Raw genomic sequence first — 18,475 nt, forward strand, 5'->3', positions numbered from 1 at the left:
TTCCCTATACCTGGATTTCAGTGTTGAACCATCAGTGCTTTGATACCACCTGGCACTTTGAAGTCCCAGAAGTCAAGCAACAGAGAAGGGCAAGGAATGTCTTTTCAGAGAGCCCCAACTTGAGGATTTTCTCCCTTGTGCTCCCAGAAACCAGCTTTCATGGTGCAGATGACAGTAGCTTTTTGGGAAAGGATCCTGTAATTTTTTTAGTCACTGCACTTGCTGGTGTCCTACACCTCAGGGTGAGAAGGTGGTCCCCTTAGATTTACCAGGCAGGCAAGCCTGGAGCTTAGCTTCTATGTTCTGTCTGGTTCCAAAGTGAAGGACCTAACAAAATGTACACTTGCAAGGAATATAAGACGATTTCAGGTGGTAACAGGAACTTTGTACGTCTGTCATTAGCAGAAACAGCCCCATCAAATAAGGAGCAATGTTTAAGGCCTCAAGATCTAGAAGAAGCCAGGTTAGATACAAAAGAATTGAGATCTAGTCATCTTTGAAGAAAGAGGGAAAGTCCCATGGCAAAAGCAAACCAACCAAAACAAAACATTTTTTTTAAGTGTTATAACAGGTTAGGTGATTGAGGACCATTGTGATGCCCCCTACAGGCTGCCTCATCCCTGCCAGGCTCGCGCGCTCTCTCAGTCTCATCTTGCTTTCTTGCCTACCAGGTCTTGAAGGAAACTTTGTGAAAGGGAGGCTGGCCTCAGAGACTGACAAGCCTAAGGTGCTCCCTCTTCCTCAATGGTCTACTCTTCTGACCTTGCTTGCCTTAAGAGCTTACGTTGTGACCTCCGGCCACCCCCATAATTATGCCCATGCCTCACAGAAGTTAGGTATCATCACTAAGGTGCAACACTTGTCCCACAAAGCCACCAGGCCATCTAGGCCTTTACTACCCTCTTGGGGCTTCAGCTTTCACAGCTTCCACCCTTCTACTCTAGCTGGTCCCTTAGCCAAGCCCATTGGTCCAGATCCAGCTTCTGGGCTCCAGCCCCCTATCCTGCCCTCTGGGGCCTTTATGTCTGCCCTGCCTGGGCTCCAGGCTCCTTGGTCTCATTAGCCTCTCACAGGCTCTTAACTCTCTGCCCTTCTCAGGCTTCAGGCCCCTGTCCCCTGTCTGTGCCTCGAGCCAGACCCCTAGCAAAGGTCAAGGCAATCATGGGCCACTCTAGCACTACAGGGACCTCCAAGCCACTCCTTTCTAGTCCCACCTAAACCACCAATTAAAACCCAAATATAAATGTTTATTTCCCTAACAACACCCACCTCATCCCTCCCCCATCCCTCCACAACAAAAAGAGAACCTCCACCACCCTCCCCACCCACCAGGAATAAGAAACCTGCTTACAATGTTGAAGCTATTTACAGTGTCAAAACTATTTACAATATCTCTGTTTTTCAGTTCCAGAGTGGGAGACTATGTGTGTGTGTGTGTGTGCACGCGCTAGGGGGAAGGTTCCCAGCATCCCAGCTTCAGACTGTTCCCCCATGGACCCAGGGGCTGTGGGCTGTTCCCCTGTGGGTCCAGGGGCACTGCTGCCCAGCCCACAGCTCCCAGGCTCAGGGTATGCGTGGTTCCCAGACAATTGGGGCTCAGGGCTGGCTGTGCCCCTGCCCTCCCCAATGGGGGCCTCTCTGGGGTGGTGACCCAGGGCTGGTCCCCGCCAATGCCATCACTGTGCCCCGAGTGTGCCCCTGATCCATATACCCTGGGTGGTGCATGATGAGCTGTTTGTGCAGGCCGAGGGGTGCCCAAGCTACTACATCTTGCTGCTGCTGATCCTCCTGGTGCCTGAGGACCACCTGTGCTCTTGGTTTCAGACCCAGAGCTATGATGGCATGGGGAGGAGGGGGACAAACCTGGGCTGTCTTGCAACTTCTGCCACTGCCTGGAAGGCTACTTGTGTCAGTGCTACATGTCCTTGTCCCCCACTACCATGGAGGGCATCACTGCCACCCATCCCTGGGCCCAGGGGAGGGGAAGGGACTGGGAGGACCCTTCCTTCAGTGCAGGATTTACCACGTATCCAGAGCTGGTGAGGCTGGTGACTTGGTGTGGGCCTCCATGTGAACAAGGGTGACCAGCTGTGCCCAGTGTCCATGGCTCATGGTGCACAGTGGCCAGGGGCACCACCTGGGGAGGAGCTGGTGCTGCTGTTGGCTACAGCACCTGCAAAGACAGGAGACACTGCTGGGGGTGAGCAGAAGCAGAGAGCAGGTGCTGGTCCTGCTGTTAGAAACAGCCAGCCAGCAGCCCTGGAGGGATATCAGGGCTGGGCAAGGGGTGCAACAAGCTGCAGCCCTTGGCAACACTCACCTGTGGCCACGCAGCAGCTCTGGAGAGGGGACAGACCAGGCAGAGGCAGCCTGTGTTCTGCCGGGGGGGGGGACACATGAGGTGTGCAGTGGTCCTGGGAATTGCACAGGACCCACCAGGCTTCTGTGCAGTGTGACCCAAGACAGAAAATGGCTTGCCAGGGAGCAGTCCAGCCCTAGGCCAGGAGAGGCTCCCAGCCAGGAGCCTTGGGGCTGGGCTCAAAGTGTCCCTCTAGTGAAAGGCAGACCCAGCACTAAAGTTAGTGCTAGGTCACATCTACACATGCATTGCTGCACATTAGCTAATCATGTCTAAATTTGATACCTGCATTTGCAGGTATCAAATTTAGTCATGATTAGCCATTTTTACTGTGTAATAAGGGTGCACACATATAGACATGCATCCTTACTGTGCAGTAAACTAGGCTAAGGTGCATTAACATGTCTTGTGTAGACAGACCCTCTGTGGGCTTTCTGAGTTCCTTGCAACAGAAGAATTGCTGTATTATTTTACTGTAGTAAAAAAAAATCAGTGAAAGCTAAGAACTAGCATATTCTGAGGGGTGTTTTGAGCTGAACAAGGAGTGCTCTGAGTCTAAAAAGATTGAGAACCACTGCTCTAAATGATAGCAGGATTGAGCCAAGCTACAATAGGATCTTTTATAGAGGAAAGAGCAAACTCAGTTACCAGCTCTGCTTCAGTGCTTCCCAAAGATACAGTTCTCTCTGTGCTGGTAGAGAACATGTTTGATACAAAAGCAGAGCTGTTTCTGCACATCAGAGTACAGCATTGAGCTCAGTTGCTGAACTTCTTGCTCCTTCTGTTGAAGATCCTCCTCTGCTGGAGTACTTTATCCATGGTGCTCAGGTGAAGTGACTAGACTTCTTTTCCATTTGGGCAGGATTCAAGAAAATCCAGCTTAGTTTTTTCCTCTAGTTATAAACTCTACGTACTGAAAGCTCCCAAATAACATTTATTAGACCAACTCAAATAGTTGGAAAAAATTCTTCTTAGCAAGCTTTCAGGTTTAAAAACCCTTCATCAGGCTGACGAAGCATCTGCAGTTGGTGTGTGCTTTTCCTGGATAGAATGAGCACACACCAACTCCAGATGCTCTCTCAGCCTGACAAAGGGTATTTAAACCCAAAAGCTTGCTAAGAAGAATTTTCCAACTATTTGAGTTGGTCTAATAAAAGATATTAGATTTACCCAAAAAACCTTGTCTGCCTATGTCCTTAGACCAACACAGCTACAACCTACACCCAAATAACATTTAAGATTCTGAATTAATGTTATAGTTCATTTTTAGTAAGTTTAAGGAGAAATAGTGAAACTTAAAAAAATGGATGCCTGACACAAAACTACTGGTTCCACCAGCATCAAAACATGGGAAAGAAGGAACAGAGGTTACTGGATAGACACATCTCTCTTTGTAATTTTCTTGAACTGGGGAGGTTCATTCATTAAACTGCCTCCAGATATACTTCCAATTCTGTGGCACCAGAGGTACCTCTGAACATGAGAAGTATATAGAAACAGACAGGGAACCTTTCATTTTTTATCTTGCATATTTCTTAGTTGTTGAACAGACATTATATTGTCATTTTTGCATAGAGATTTTATCTCCATTTTTTCAATGTAGGAGGCTTTTAATTTTCACATTCACAAGAATGGGATCATGTATATTGGTAGATAAATTCATTACCTCTTCAACACTATATAATGGATAACCACAGTGAGCATCAAACCAGTTGAGGGAAGACTGTGAACCACAAGAAGAAACTGAAGTCTGGAACACTTAATGAGGAGCCAGCTATAACAGGGAATAGGATGCAAAGGTACAGATATGAGATGGATAACAAGAGTGTGAGAGAGCTATGTATAGTATGTGAAAATCTATTTTGTGAGTGGAAGCTCTACCTATTCTTTACTTTGAGAGTGCAATTTGTAGTCAAAATGTGGAAGGATCCAAAAACACATACATGCCAGACTCAGGTTTTGTGACAGTGTTGCCCATCTGGACTGTGTCCAGACGAGCGTGGATGTGCAGTATGTGGTGCCACAGACCCATCTGTGGTGCTATGCACCACACACGCAGGTGCTACCCATGCTGCTACCTTGAAGTAGGGTTTGTTTGTTTTTTTTGATCCCTGGAGATCCAGCAATAAGCTGTAAGAAGCACACTTGTATTTATATTGCTCCATCCACAGTGGGGACAGGGAGTGTATTATATTGACTGCCCTGGTTTCAAATCCAACATGATTACCACAGTGTGACAACTGCATACTTAATTTCCTCTAACTTGCAACAGGAGGGCTAATCAGTGTTGCTTCCGTTATGCTATTTCTCTTCTGTCTGAAACTCTTCCCTGTGTTTCTTGGGAATCGAAACTTAACCATTAAGGACATAGACTATGCCTCCTGTATAATCCCCAGATCAGTTGTAGCGGGAGTGTGCTCTCTGCTGCTGGTTTGGCTGGAGGGCCAGCTAAGATCAAACTGGTTTCTTCTGTACCTTTCCTCATCAGTCCTGAGAGTGTCTCCTGTTCCAAAGCAGTTGCAGCTCTAGGGGGCAATGGAGCTTTATGCTTTTTGCAAGAAAGCCTCCTCAGTGTCAGATTGTGATGCTCTGAATTTTCCAGACTGTCTGGAGGAAGGGGGTAGAGGTGTTTGCAGCTTCTTGCTAAAGCCTTAGGGGTTTGCAGAAAAGTTCCAGTCATTCATTTACTGGGGGGAACTAGTTTTGTGGTTTGCTTTCATTCCCTATCTTTAATCTCTGCATTTAGCCATACACTTATCTGGGCAAGCCTGTGCCTTAAATCAATTGTATTGGTGTAATTCAAAGAAGAATTTATTTCTTGGATTGTAACAAGGAGGGGGAGAATGAGACACACTTATGACATCATAAAAGTGATACATATCCATTCATTATTATGTGTATAAACATGTTCAATGGCTAAGCTGTGGTTCAGGGTTTGATGTCTCCCCACTGTAACATGCATTCCCCACATTTATAGCTATATATACATTATATTCAAAATGTGTGTTTCAGCTTTGAGCCTCTTAGGCTGTTTAAGACATCTTTGCTTCAGCACCTAAGTGTCTAAATTCCACAGCATTAACTCTTACTGGATTAAATGAAACACAGTAATGGGATATATAGCACATTTTATCCCTAAAAGCTGGCCTCTGTTTTTTATGATAGCTTGTAATGGCTGCTACTTAAAGGAAAACAATGCATTTTAAGGCATATTTAACAAATGCTTAATAATGGTGTAAAATCAGGATAGCAACAAAATGGTTTTCATCTAAAGACTGTGAGGGAACTGTGCAGTCTATGCTTTCAAATGTTAAACAGTCCCTATCATCATTCTAAATCTGGCTTCCATGTCATGTTCTGATTTTGCATGGTGTAAAAGGGACAGCACATTAAAAATAAGTAAAAAAAGAAGTCTCTCTAAAGTAAAAATATTTTTGACAACGTCCTCCAATTTGAGTGAGTTGTAACCACCATCTTGGAAAACATTGCATAGAAATTTGGAGGACCCTGCAAAATTCTGTGCTGCATAGTTTTCTTTATTGTGAACTGTTTAAACACATAGTTAAATAACAGTTATATCTTGCAAACAATCTTTAATAATTGCCCTGAATACTCATTCCTGCACACTAGAGTACAGCTTGTAGCTAACATTAGTAAAGGAAGGAGGAAGAACCTTTTGGGGAAAATTACATGCTGCCATGTAATTTTCACAGTGAATTTGTTATTATTGAGAATAAAACATTGCTGAAAAATAACTCAGACTTACAGGTATTTATAAACTTACTTTATATGATTTTCTAGGGTTTTTAGATAATTTATGAATTCCTTTCTTTGTATTGTCTAATACCTATCTTTTGCTTAATTTGTAAACAGTTGTGAAACAAGGTGAATATTCTTGGTCCAAATCAATGGTGGCCAATCTTTTTGGTAGGCCTGCCACAAATTAATTCCACATTCTCCTGAACAACGACTCCAATCCCCTTCTGCTGCCTGATCTGCTGTTCTGCTTTCTTTTCTCAGCCCTGTGCTCCCTGTCTGATCTGCCACATGCCACACACAGAAGCTACCTGTGCCACTTGTGACACCCTGGTCTGGACTTTGGCACTATACCACCACTTCTTTCAAACTCTGATTAACTTTATTACTATATATTTAATAAGGCCTATAATTTTTTTTTTTTTTTTATAAAGAAATGTTTGTTTCTTAAAAGGCACACTGACCGCATTTGGAGCAAGAAGATGCATACTATTAAGCCATAATAAAACTCTGATGGCTTCTAGAGTTCCTGTTTGGGATAGCACCGATGATGATGACAGCAATCTCTCAGCCAAAGGTATTGGGGAAAAAAATCTTTGTCTTTTGAAGATCAAGTAGAAAATAAAAGTTGCAGTGATGTACTTTTAAGTATGCCTTGTTGGGAAAAGGAAATACATCAGCTATCAATCCGTGTGGTTGTGGCAGAAGAATAATGCTTGTGGTTTACATGGCTTAGGGATATGGCTTTTATAAAAATCTCTTTGCTTTCAGACAACCTTCTCTGCTTGTTGAATATTAAAGTACGTTATATATTTCTCAATACTAGGACCAGGTACAGAGGTAATTATTTCCTGTTTTAATTACATCTGTATTTGCTTATAGAAGAGGCAAAATTAAAGAAAAAGAAGGTTAAATATGACGATATACATTTTGGAAAGAAGTACTAAATCCTTTCCAATGTCTCTGGAAATGTACTGCAAAGTTTTTCTGCATGAGGTTATGCTGCTATCAAAGCAAAATGGAAGCTAACTCTCATTCTTTGATGCATGAATGGCTCATGCCTCCTGTGGTTGGGGGGGCATGGCGACTGCCTGCAGGCGGCCGCAGTGAAATTAGCGGTGAGGGCGGGTTGAGCAGGGACTGCCTGCAGGTGGCCGCAATGTTGTCAGCGGCAAGGGGAGGGGGAGGTGCCAAGTGGTTACTGCCCACAGATGCTGGCGGCAGCAGCCAATCTCGGGGGGGCATGTGCCACCCCCCGTGTCCCCTCTACACATCGCCTATGCTTTGATGTTCAAACTACAATGTTAACGGGAAAAATTATGTCACTTAAGGCATGTCTACATGAGATGCTTAACACACATTAGACTAATTCTACTTTGCATTAGTGTGGCTGGCAAAAACCATGCTAATGAGCAGTAGACTTAGTCTAATGTGCAATAATGTCACCCAAAAGTGTTCATCTGTGCTAATGTGCAGTTGTGCTGATTATGGTTCATTATTAGTACCTGTTATTATAGCTACTAACTTAATGTGCTGTAATAATGTTGCATTAATAAACATGTAAACGTGGCCTCATTTTCTAGCAGTAGGCAGACAGGATTTGGGCCAGGATCTTGGAGCAGTGACAGTGCAGGGCTGGGGGCCAGGGCAGAGCCACAATTTACCCTCTGTGCACCCCTGCCTGTGGAATGGGCATCATTTACAGGGATGTGGGTCTGCAACTGATATGGGTCTGCCCCAGATTGAGGCTCAGTCCTTACTGCCTTGCAATCCTGCTGTGTGATCCTGGTCCCACCTACCTGTCCTGCTCCCAGACGCTGCTCTTCACTCCCTCCCCACCCATGGCCCCATCCCATACTCCTAGCTGTGCACCCTGTGTGGGTCCCACTCCTTGAGGTGAGTGTGGGGCAGATGGGCCAGGGGGCCCAGGCAGCTGGCTTGAGTCTAGTGGCAGCAGCTCTGCTGCAAAGCTGAGTCCGGCAGCCGCACTGTACAAGTCCTGGACTTGCCATGGACTATAAATACTGATATTGTTTTAATGATGTACTTAGGCACCCAAGTTCTCCTTATGAACCTAAGGCTGAAAATGGAACAATTTCAAGATAAATCCCATAATTAAAGTTGTCTGTACACCTTAATGCAGGAGTCAGCAACTTACAGCCTATGGGCCATATCTGGCTTTCAAAGGTATTGTATCTGGCCTGCAAAGATCTGGTCCACGTTTTACTAAAGGCACGCAAATCCCCGGTTGTTTGATTTGGTCCTTGTTTTGCTAATGGCATGCCAGTAACTTTTAGCCTGCATGGAGGGCTGCTGTTCCTCACTGATGCCTTGCTCACCACAGCTGAAAGGAAAGGATGGCCATGGCACCAGCTGAGTTGCAAGCCGCAGTCCTCGTTATTAAAAGGTTGCTGACCTATGTCTTAATGCATAATGATACTTTGTGTTATTTTTCAGCCTTTAATTTTGTGATCATAGACTGGCTGAAACAGTAAGCCCAATTACTTTAAAATTTTTATGAAAAGAATTACAGAATGTGGTGCCTCATATACTAAGAGACTGCAGTGTATGACCCAGAGATTTCATGGACAACCTAAATGTCAGCATTACCTAACTTCTGACTGTGTCACCTTCTTTTAAACAGCTGTTTTGTATTTAGTATAGTTCAATGAAAGTACTTTGATATGAACTGTCTTTGACCATATTAATCCTTGTCACTAGCAATAAAGAAAAATGTTTTGTTCTTCTTTAGAACTCCAGTTTCTGGAGGAAATAGCTGACCTAATTTTGGCTGAAATACCAAGATCTGTGTAAGTATGGTGCTGAATATGAATTGAAAAAAATGTAATTAAAAACAGTCAATAATTTTCATAAAACCTGGAAGATACTGCCTCTTCCATGCTTAAGTTAAGGGCTGTACTTAACTTTGTCTTTCATTTACCAATATCCCAGCAAACGCTTTCCTTCAGGTTACACTCAAAAAGTCATTCCATTGTGGTTCTTTGCAGACTTGATCATAAATTACCCAAGACAATGTTTTTCCATTGTTTAATGACAGTTTGTTGAAACAAATCTGTTTCATGGAAATATTAACAGTTTCAACATGTTTTTAAATGGAAATGCAGAAGTCATGGAGAAGGCGGGCTGCAAGGGACCTCCAGAGCTCATCTAGTCCAACCCCCTGCCTGAAGTAGGATCATCCTTCTCCAAACCATCCTATGCAATCCATAATCTAAACTTTTCATAAGACTACCATCAACCATGACACAACATAAGACATAACATATTTTGACAAGGTCCCTTTTTGCCTTATCAGAATGTAGCATTTCAACATTTAATTTAATAAAAAGGTTGCTTTTTATTAATTTTATGATATATTTTAATATACCAAATTTTAAAATTCCTTCTTCCCTCTAATGAGGACTGAAGGGGCTCATTACAATTACAGATGCCTAAAAAGAAAATGAATTCTGTTAGGTGTGTATAGCTGTCTGCTGCTATTCTTGGACCAGTATCAGAAACTGGCCATCTGTAAACTAATATAAACTGGACATCTGAATACTGTATTTCCATTTGAAAATAGGCATTTCTTGCTTTCTTATGCATTTGGTTTGATACAGTGACCCATTTTGACAAATGGCTCACAATTATACTGTACAGTATCAATTTATTTAGTTAATGTGCGACTCTGTTGATGACATCCCAAGAAATTCTTGGAACTGGAATTTCTTTTTCTTCTCTTTAAAAATATATAGTTATATACAAAAATCATAATATACAAAAAGTCCTTTTGACAGGGGGATGTAAACAAAATAGAGACAATACAGTGATGCTGTTTCTGATATATTTAATGAACTTATTTTCTTCACAGAGAACAAATTACTGCATTTAGGGTGTACACGTAGGTGCACCCAACATGTTTTAAATCACTCTGTTCTATGTAAAGTTACCCTCTGAAATAGTGTGGTGATTTTATACTGGTGAAAGTTATATTTATGTCTGTGTGAAGTATGTGCAGTTCTAGTTATTTTCAGTGGACTATCATGAGGTTGCTCAAGCTAGTAGTACCTGTTTTCCTGCAGCCTATTGTCAGGGTTTTATAATAGCAACCTCTAGTTTGCTACTCTAGGATAAGGAGCCATGTGTCCACTCTGTAGTATGGTGGAATTTACATTTGTGTACTAAAAGTGTGTCAATTTGACCAGAGTAAACACATTGTGTGTACACTCAGAGATGTGTTAAACACTGGACATATGGACTATTCAGAAACATGCATGTTACTGGTTTATGGCAATGTAAATAAAATGCAGAGGGATGTGTTTCCAAGTCTTACCTGTTTTGCACTACTTCCCTGGTGCAAAGCAACTTTCCCTGGCATAAGTTGGCTCTGGTGGACTCTGTTGTGTACTGGCAAATGGTATGGGATTATTCAGGATGGTTGTATGACCTTAAACTGTAGTGACCCACAGAATAACCGTGGCTGGTACAGACCTGGTCCAAACTACTCCCACTTATACGGGGAATAGCTGTAGTGATTGCTCAGGAATTATACACAAAGGAAAAACTGGGGCTGTATCTGCCAAAGGGATAGGCCACCTAGCTACCAAGTCTATCATCTAAACTTGACGTTTTTATACCCCAAACCATTACCCAGCTGTTGCCTAACTGCCTATCCCTGGAGGGGAATCTAGGTTCAGTTCCCTGCTCTATCTTGTTTGGAGCATGGATTTGAATCCACATATCCCATGACAGCACTTTAATGCTAATAGAAGAGAGGTTTCTGAGGAGGTTGTCTGTCAGTCTTGCCTTTGAAAGTGTCTAACATCTGTCCCAACTATACTGTTGGTCCAATAAAAGATATCACCCCCCAAAAATATGAAACCCTTGTGTCATATATTTCATGGACTATCACAGCTACAACAACACTGCAGCCCTACTACTAGGTGGCAAGACACTTAAGAAATAAGCTTTACAATTCTAGGTCTAAGTCCTTTTTGCAGCAGTAGTCCTTGGTTCATAAACTTCTATTGCTGCTTATGCCAGTGGTGCTCAAACTTGTTAGACCTAAGGAACCACTCGGAAAATGCCAGCTTTTTGCTTTCACTTTTTTTTTTTTAAATATGGAAAAATAATAAAGCAATTTTTTCTTCCAAAGAACTTAGAAAGATGACAACAGATCAGAATGTTTTTGACATTATGGATTCTTATTTGAAATACTTGGGTTTATCTTATGCATCTTGTATAGGTGTTTGCACACCTAACACTGCTAATATTGTGTAGCACCCTGTGGTACTATTAAAAGGATCTCATGGCACCCCTGGTTGAGAATCAATGGTTAATGCCAGTGGAAACCTATGCTATATTATATTTTCTATATAGGACTTGACCCAGGATAACTGTATTGTGCTATATTTTGTCAGATACTAGAGTGTTAAAAATCTAGAATTACACTATGGATTAAGCCAGAGCATGATTTGATCCAATATGAGTACTTATGTGGAGAAGAGTTAGTTGGAATGGGCCAATGTAAATTATAATCATATTGAACAATTGTGATTAAAATACCATTTTGTTTCAGGACTGTATTTGTGCAGTTTAAATGTGCTGCTAATTGAAAGTACTAGCTCCAAAGCAGATAGATACTAGGAAGCCATACTTACAAAATTAGTTATTATTACAAAAGAACATTTTTCTTCTTTAGTCACAGTCAAGTAGGACTTTCTGGACTTCAGCAAGGCCTTTGACACTGTCGACAACCCCATCCTCATTAAAAAGCTAGGTGACTGTGGCAGTGATGCAAATTGGCTGAAGGGTCATACTCGGTGGTGGTGGACGGGTCATATTCAACTTGGGGGAAGTGGGCAGCGGAGTCCCCCAGGGCTCGGTCCTTGGGTCCGTACTGATCAATTTCTTTATCAGCGATTTGGATGACGGGGTGAAAAGCAATCTGTTTAAATTTGCTGATGATACGAAAATTTGCGGTGAGGTGGGCACACTAATAGGGAGGGAAAGACTGCAGCAAGACCTGGATAGGTTGTAGGGGTGGGCTAACAAAAACAGGATGTGTTTCAATACGGACAAGTGCAGGGTGCTGCACTTGGGCAGTAGTAACCAGCAACACACTTATAAGATGGGAAACTCCCTTCTTGAGAGTACGGAGGCAGAAAGGGATCTTGGAGTCATTACTGACTCCAAGATGAACATGGGCTGACAATGTGAGGTCACGGTCGGCAGGGCTAACCGGACCTTATCGTGCATCCACAGGTGCATCTCAAGTAGGGCCAAGGAGGTGATCCTCCCCCTCTACATGACACTGGTCAGGCCACAGCTGGAGTACTGTGTCCAGTTCTGAGCACCCCACTTCAAGAGGGATGTGGACAACATTGAGAGGGTCCAGAGGAGGGCCACCTGCATGATCTGGGGACAGCAGGGCAGACCCTACAATGAGAGGCTACGGGACCTGAACCTGTTCAGCCTTCACAAGAGAAGGCTGAGGGGGGACCTGGTGACCATCTATAAACTCACTAGGGGGGAACAGAAGGGTTTGGGGGGAGACCTTGTTTCCCCTCGCGCCCCCCGGGATAACAAGGAATAATGGCCACAAGTTGTTGGAGAGCAGGTTTAGATTAGACATCCGTAGGAACTACTTCACAGTTAAGGCGGCTAGGATCTGGAACCAACTTCCAAGGGAAGTGGTGCTGGCTCCTACCCTGGGGGTCTTTAAGAAGAGGCTTGATGCCTACCTGGCTGGGGTCATTTGAGCCCAGTGTTCCTCCTGCCCAGGCAGGGGGTCGGACTTGAAGAGCTGCGAGGTCCCTTCCGACCCTACTTCTATGATTCTATGAAATGCCTGTATCTGCCATGTCAACCTTATTCAATGACCTAAGATTTCATAATATCCTAAAAACAGTCAGTATTTTCAAACGCAATGCCTCATTTGAAAAGATTACAACCCTCCCCTGCTCTTGATATTAAAAATAATGTTTAAAAAAAAAAAAATCAAGAAAATATTCATCAGGTTTACCAAACACTTGTTAAGAATTTGAATGAATCTAGTTGAGCAGCACTGCCTTCTCTCTCTGGATACTTGAGTATGAAGGATCTGGAAGAAGAGGTACTTCAGTTTTTATTACATTATTCCTAATCCTGATAACGTTTCTTCTAATACGTTTTGTTAAGCTTTAGTTCATTTTGAATTCTGAAAGTGGTATTACTGACCACTTTGGATTTTATTTTAGCAATGTTGTAATTTAGAAATAAAGGTGAAAAGTAGAAAGTTGACATTCCATCATGAAAATGCCATTTAAAAATATAAACCGGTAAATACAACTTCAATTATGTTCCTTTCACAGCTTCAAAGTTAAATGCTTTTTAACTTTGAATCTCCCAAACACAAAAATTATTTGAGCTATTGTTGTATTTTAACATCCTAGTAGAGGCCCAGGGGACCCCATTCCCCCCCGCTCCCAGATTTGTGCATGGGGTGGAGGCAGACTGCCACTACAGGCTGTGCTCTGAGCCCTGCTGCTGCTGCCGCCTTCGGAGTGGTGCAACACCATGTGCGGGCTGCTGCCGGGCAGGCAGGGGGAGCGGCACAGTCAGCACACAGCAGACACATGGCATAGCACTGCTCCTGGTGCAGTGGCAGCAGGGTGCAGAGCCTTACCCACAGTGGTAGCCCACCTCTGCCCCATGCTTCCTGGGCCCCCGCCAGGCTGTGCACTGTGGCAGGAATGTTCCCCCACCCATGCCCCTGGATGAGCTGCTTGGGCCCTGAGCATCCTATGACCCACCCCAGCCTTGGGGCCCCATTCATCCCCGCCCATGCCCCTGCCCCACTCCCTCCCTCACCATGGGGGCCTCTATCTGTCCCCCTATACCTCTTCCCCATGACAGACTTATCTGCTGTGGTGGGCAGTGCTCTACACACCACTGGGCTGCTGCAGGCTACAGCTGTCCGTCTGTGCACACCTCTCCCTGCTGCTGCACCTTCCCAGAGCCTGTGCCTGGGCTCCCCTGTGGCCCTCTATTCTACTACTGCTGCCCCAAGTTTGTGGGGGCTTCACCCCATTAGCCCTGACCTTCCACTGCCTATGTTTCACCTCCCTGCTTTAGGCTTGGGGAGGCTTTCTTCAAGTCTGGTTCCTGGCCCAACTGGTTTTCCCTTACCTCCACCCCATGGTACTCAGCTGAGGGCAGAGCCAGGATCCAGGCTCAGGGCTGGGAACTTCCCTAAACTTGCCACTTGGCCCTGCCAGATTTTACCATATTTACGCAAATCTAAGATAAGGTTTTTCCTCCCCAATCAGCATGGTGGGGAAAGTCCCTCATCTTAGATTCACATACAAAGCAGAGGGCAGGGCAGGTGGCTGATGTGGCTCTGACTTTGGCCCCGAGGTTGGATTTGGGCCAGAGTCAGACCCACAGCAACCTCCCGCTTGTCCTCTCTTTGCTGTATGCAGCTTCTGCCCCCCTCAACACCTATTCTGATCCTCCCATACTGTTAAGTGTATCTTGGCTCTAGCTGGGGCTGGGTTCCCTCCTTGGCATGGAGTACAGGGAAAGTCCGTTCCCCTGCTAGGTCAAGCAGCAGCATCACCACTTCTGCATGGCTCAGCAAGAGCTGAGCTTCCATATGCTGTTCTCTGCAGAGTGAATAGAGCCCAAGCAGTGTCTGACAGCAATGAGGGGGTGAAGAGGCAGAGACTCTGGAGAGTGAGGGGCAGAGATTGCAGGGATCTGGGGGTGGGAGTGCAGTGGCAGGGAGGAAGGAAGGCTGCAGAATGAAGAAATGGGGGAGGCAGAGGGTAAGGGGACTGCCTGACGTCCCTCCCCCAGCCTCTTCTTTTCCTGCTGTAATGGGGGGTGGGGGGGGAGGGGGGATGGGATGATGAATTTAAGGCAACACTTCAATACTTAGATTCTATTCCTGGAAAATTGTAACAAATTTATAAATTTTCCATATACAGAATCTAATAATTGGGGGGGAGGGGGGGGTCCATCTTAAATTCAGGGTTGTCTTAGATTTGAGTAAATCTGGTCAGGGAGGTTCTCTCTGGCATAGTGGGGAAAAGCTCCTGCTCACTCCTCACACTGGAGTCTCAGGTGTGTGGAGTGGGTGTGGGTTTTTCAACAAGGCTCAGACTGCTTAGATCTGGACAATGCGAGTTCCCTGCCTGCTTCTCACACTGGAGTCCCTGGTGTGAGGACCAAGCAGGGGGCTTTGTCCTGCTGTTCCAGTCCCTTGGAAACAGGACTGGAGTAGCCCATGCTTTCCTTAGCCTGATATAATTCCAGTCTGGGGAAGGTGCAAGGAGCAGGGGAGAGGGAGTGTTTGTGTACTGAGCACCTGCACGGTTCTCTTTCCCAGAATCAGTTTTAACCATGGAAATTTCCACTGCTGGAATTTGTACATAGCCTCTATCAGCGATTCTCATTCATGGTGCCCCGGCACCCTGGGGTACCTTAAGGTCTTTACAAGGGTGCCACACAATATTAGCATTGTTAAATGTGCAAACATGTTTCACAAGGTAACCCCAAAGATTTCAAAACAGAATCTATAGTGTTACAATCATTCTGACCTGTTGTGGTCCATCTGAGTTCTTTGCAATAGAAGAATTGTTCTATTATTTTTCTATAGTTGAAAAGAGTGGAAACTAAGAGCTGCCATTTTTTGAGGGGTACCTGGAGTCTAACAAGGGTGCCTTAATCTTAACAAGGGGCGCTTTGAATCTAAAAAGTTGAGAACCAGTGGCCTATGAGAATTGGGCCTAACTAAAGTGATCTATCCCCTGTGATACCATTCCTGGCATGCACCATTATTGGTGTAGGGAGGTCAGAGGATACATCCCCGGCTGCACTATTTAATAGCTATTAAAGAGATGTACAAACACAGATCTCTCTAATAAAAGAGAGACCCTCATAAGAATTAAAACTAAATATGCGATTAAGGAAAAGACCTCAGATACAATTATCTTCAAGTATTTGAGCCAGAACATTGAGGAGAGTCCCTAGAAGTTGTTTGCTCTAAAGAACAATATATTGGTATTCTGCATGGATAGTAAGCAAATGTCTGCATTCTATTTACTTCTCCCCCACACTTTTTTTTAGCTTAAAAGTTGTGAATATCTCCTTTTGAAACACCTGACAATTAAAGAGTTAGGAAAAGTGGATTTTACTCACTTGCATGATTTAAGTGACAAATCTCCTATGGATGAACATTGCATATTACTGTGAAGCAGAAAATGACCAAGATATCACATTCTTAATTTTACCCCAATTTAGATTTAAATCAGGGAGAATCCAAGGCTCTGCCTCTCTCTGTACTTTCTTCATCTCTTCCCCTCGAAAGGAACTTGATGTCTAGAAACCAGATTCTTGAACAAATATCCAGGTTCATCTTTGTCATCTGAACAAGGCTTTGTGTCTTATGTGTGTGGCTAAAAAAGCATGTTCTTAACTTTGAAAATCAGAGCTGCACAAAAAGGCTTGTAGAAGGCAGGACAGAATGGTGTTTTAGGGTGCATATACATGAGCGTGAACACTGCTTCAATGTGCTGGAGTTCCAGAGCATCATGCATGGCAATTACCACACTCCAGCAGCCTCTTGCATCTCATGTATCAGCGTCCCCACACTTAAAAATGGTGGTGGGGGTATTTGAGCTAAAGCCTGTTGAATGAACTTTAGTTCAAGTATCCTCACTGCCATTTTAAGCACAGGGATGCCGATACACAAGATGCAGTGGTGCTTTAATTAGAGTGGCTCTCGGCATGTAAAAGTGTCCTTAAAGAATAATTTGTTCAGAAAGGCATAAACCATTTTTTCTTGTTCAGAAAGTCATAAGAGACTTGTGAACTCTTGTGCCATTTTTATGTAAATTTTCACTTGACTTTTCCTCATCATTTTTCCCCTGAAACAGTGAAATTCTATATGTTTATATTGGAGTTTGAAAAAAATAAATCAAAAGGCTACTTTTATATTTTTTTTTCTATCCAAACTTCAGTGTCTCTTTCACATTCCTTCTTAAACTTGGATATGGGAGAAGGAATTAGGAAAGAGTATGAATATCTGTGGAACATCATGTCTGAACTAGCTGGAAAATTCATTGTTGGAGAATCATTTCCTCTGTGGGAGAACTTCCACATGTTTTCTTGAAAAACAATCAGTGTTAAAAGGTACCAAACTTGCTTTCTTGAAGTTAGAATATTTAATATTTTTAAAACTTATATTAAATTAATACTTACTACTGTTCTGTTTTGCATAAAAGACATGATCCTTCTGTGAGTAGAATAGCCTGTTTCAGTCCCCAGACACTCAGATGTTGGACAGTCATATGTTAAATCATATAATCTTTCAGTACTGCTATTGAGCTGATTAACCTTTTGCCATGGTTTAACAAGAAGCCTAATGGAAGTTGCTGTGGAAAAATTAATATATGGATGGACAAAGCTTTAAAAACCCTTTAGTATTGGTTGGAATTGTTTTCATTAGTTTTTATTCACCAACTTTCAAATTTGCTTTCCACAAATATTTTTGCAAGTGGATTTATTATGAAGCATATTTGTGGATACATATTTATAGTACTGTCAAAGAAAGAGAATTCTGGGTGCATTGTGCGCGCTTTATTGTGGAGCTGACTAATTAGCTCCAAAGTAAAGCATCCGTGTCTACACGTGCAGTGCTATTAGGTTGTAGTAAACTAAGAAATGCAGCTGTAGGATAGTACTGTCCAACACAAGTACTATCCCATGGCAGCGTTTGGTGTACCACAACGCACCATATAGATGGTGATGGGGCTGGCTTGAAGCACCCTCGTGCCCTGTGTGGGGTCTGCCTGTCAGCCAGCCCTGTACTGGAGCACCCTTGTGCCCCAGCCAGCCCCTCTGCATAATGTTGAACTGAGTCAGAGCAGCCCCAGGCTATCATGCTGACTCCTAGGACCTCCAGTTAGCCAGAGCTGCTCTGCCCCAGCTCAACATGCTGTCTCCTGGGCTCACATATAAATGCTGTGCCCAGGTCCAATAAACTCGGGTTCAAACTGCACTGGAATTCGTTGCTATGTGCTAATTGCACTTGTAGATGCACCCTCTGAGTAGTAAAGAAAGATACTGGAAACATGATTCTGACAGCTCCATTCATTCAGTGGGAGTATGAGGACAGGAAAGGAAGGACAGAAACGTATCATATGTCCTGTGTGTACAAATCACTGCAATTCACTGTGTGATTAGCCAAAATACAGGCTTTTGCATCTTGTTCCATTTAGAACAACAAGCAAAGTTCCATATTGGGGATGCAATCAGGTATTTTTTGACCTAATTGTGTTTACAAAGAATGTGCAAAATGTTATTTCTCTAACTGTG

General features: G+C 43.6%; 1 pseudogene; it reads left to right on the plus strand.

The window, feature by feature from the left end:
* Positions 1–335: 335 nt before the first annotated feature.
* Positions 336–18,475, plus strand: part of LOC132248263 (probable ATP-dependent RNA helicase DDX60) — a 30,321-nt pseudogene continuing 12,181 nt past the window's right edge.

The sequence above is a fragment of the Alligator mississippiensis genome, chromosome 2 (genome assembly GCF_030867095.1).
Source record: "Alligator mississippiensis isolate rAllMis1 chromosome 2, rAllMis1, whole genome shotgun sequence".
Taxonomy (NCBI): Eukaryota; Metazoa; Chordata; order Crocodylia; family Alligatoridae; genus Alligator; species Alligator mississippiensis.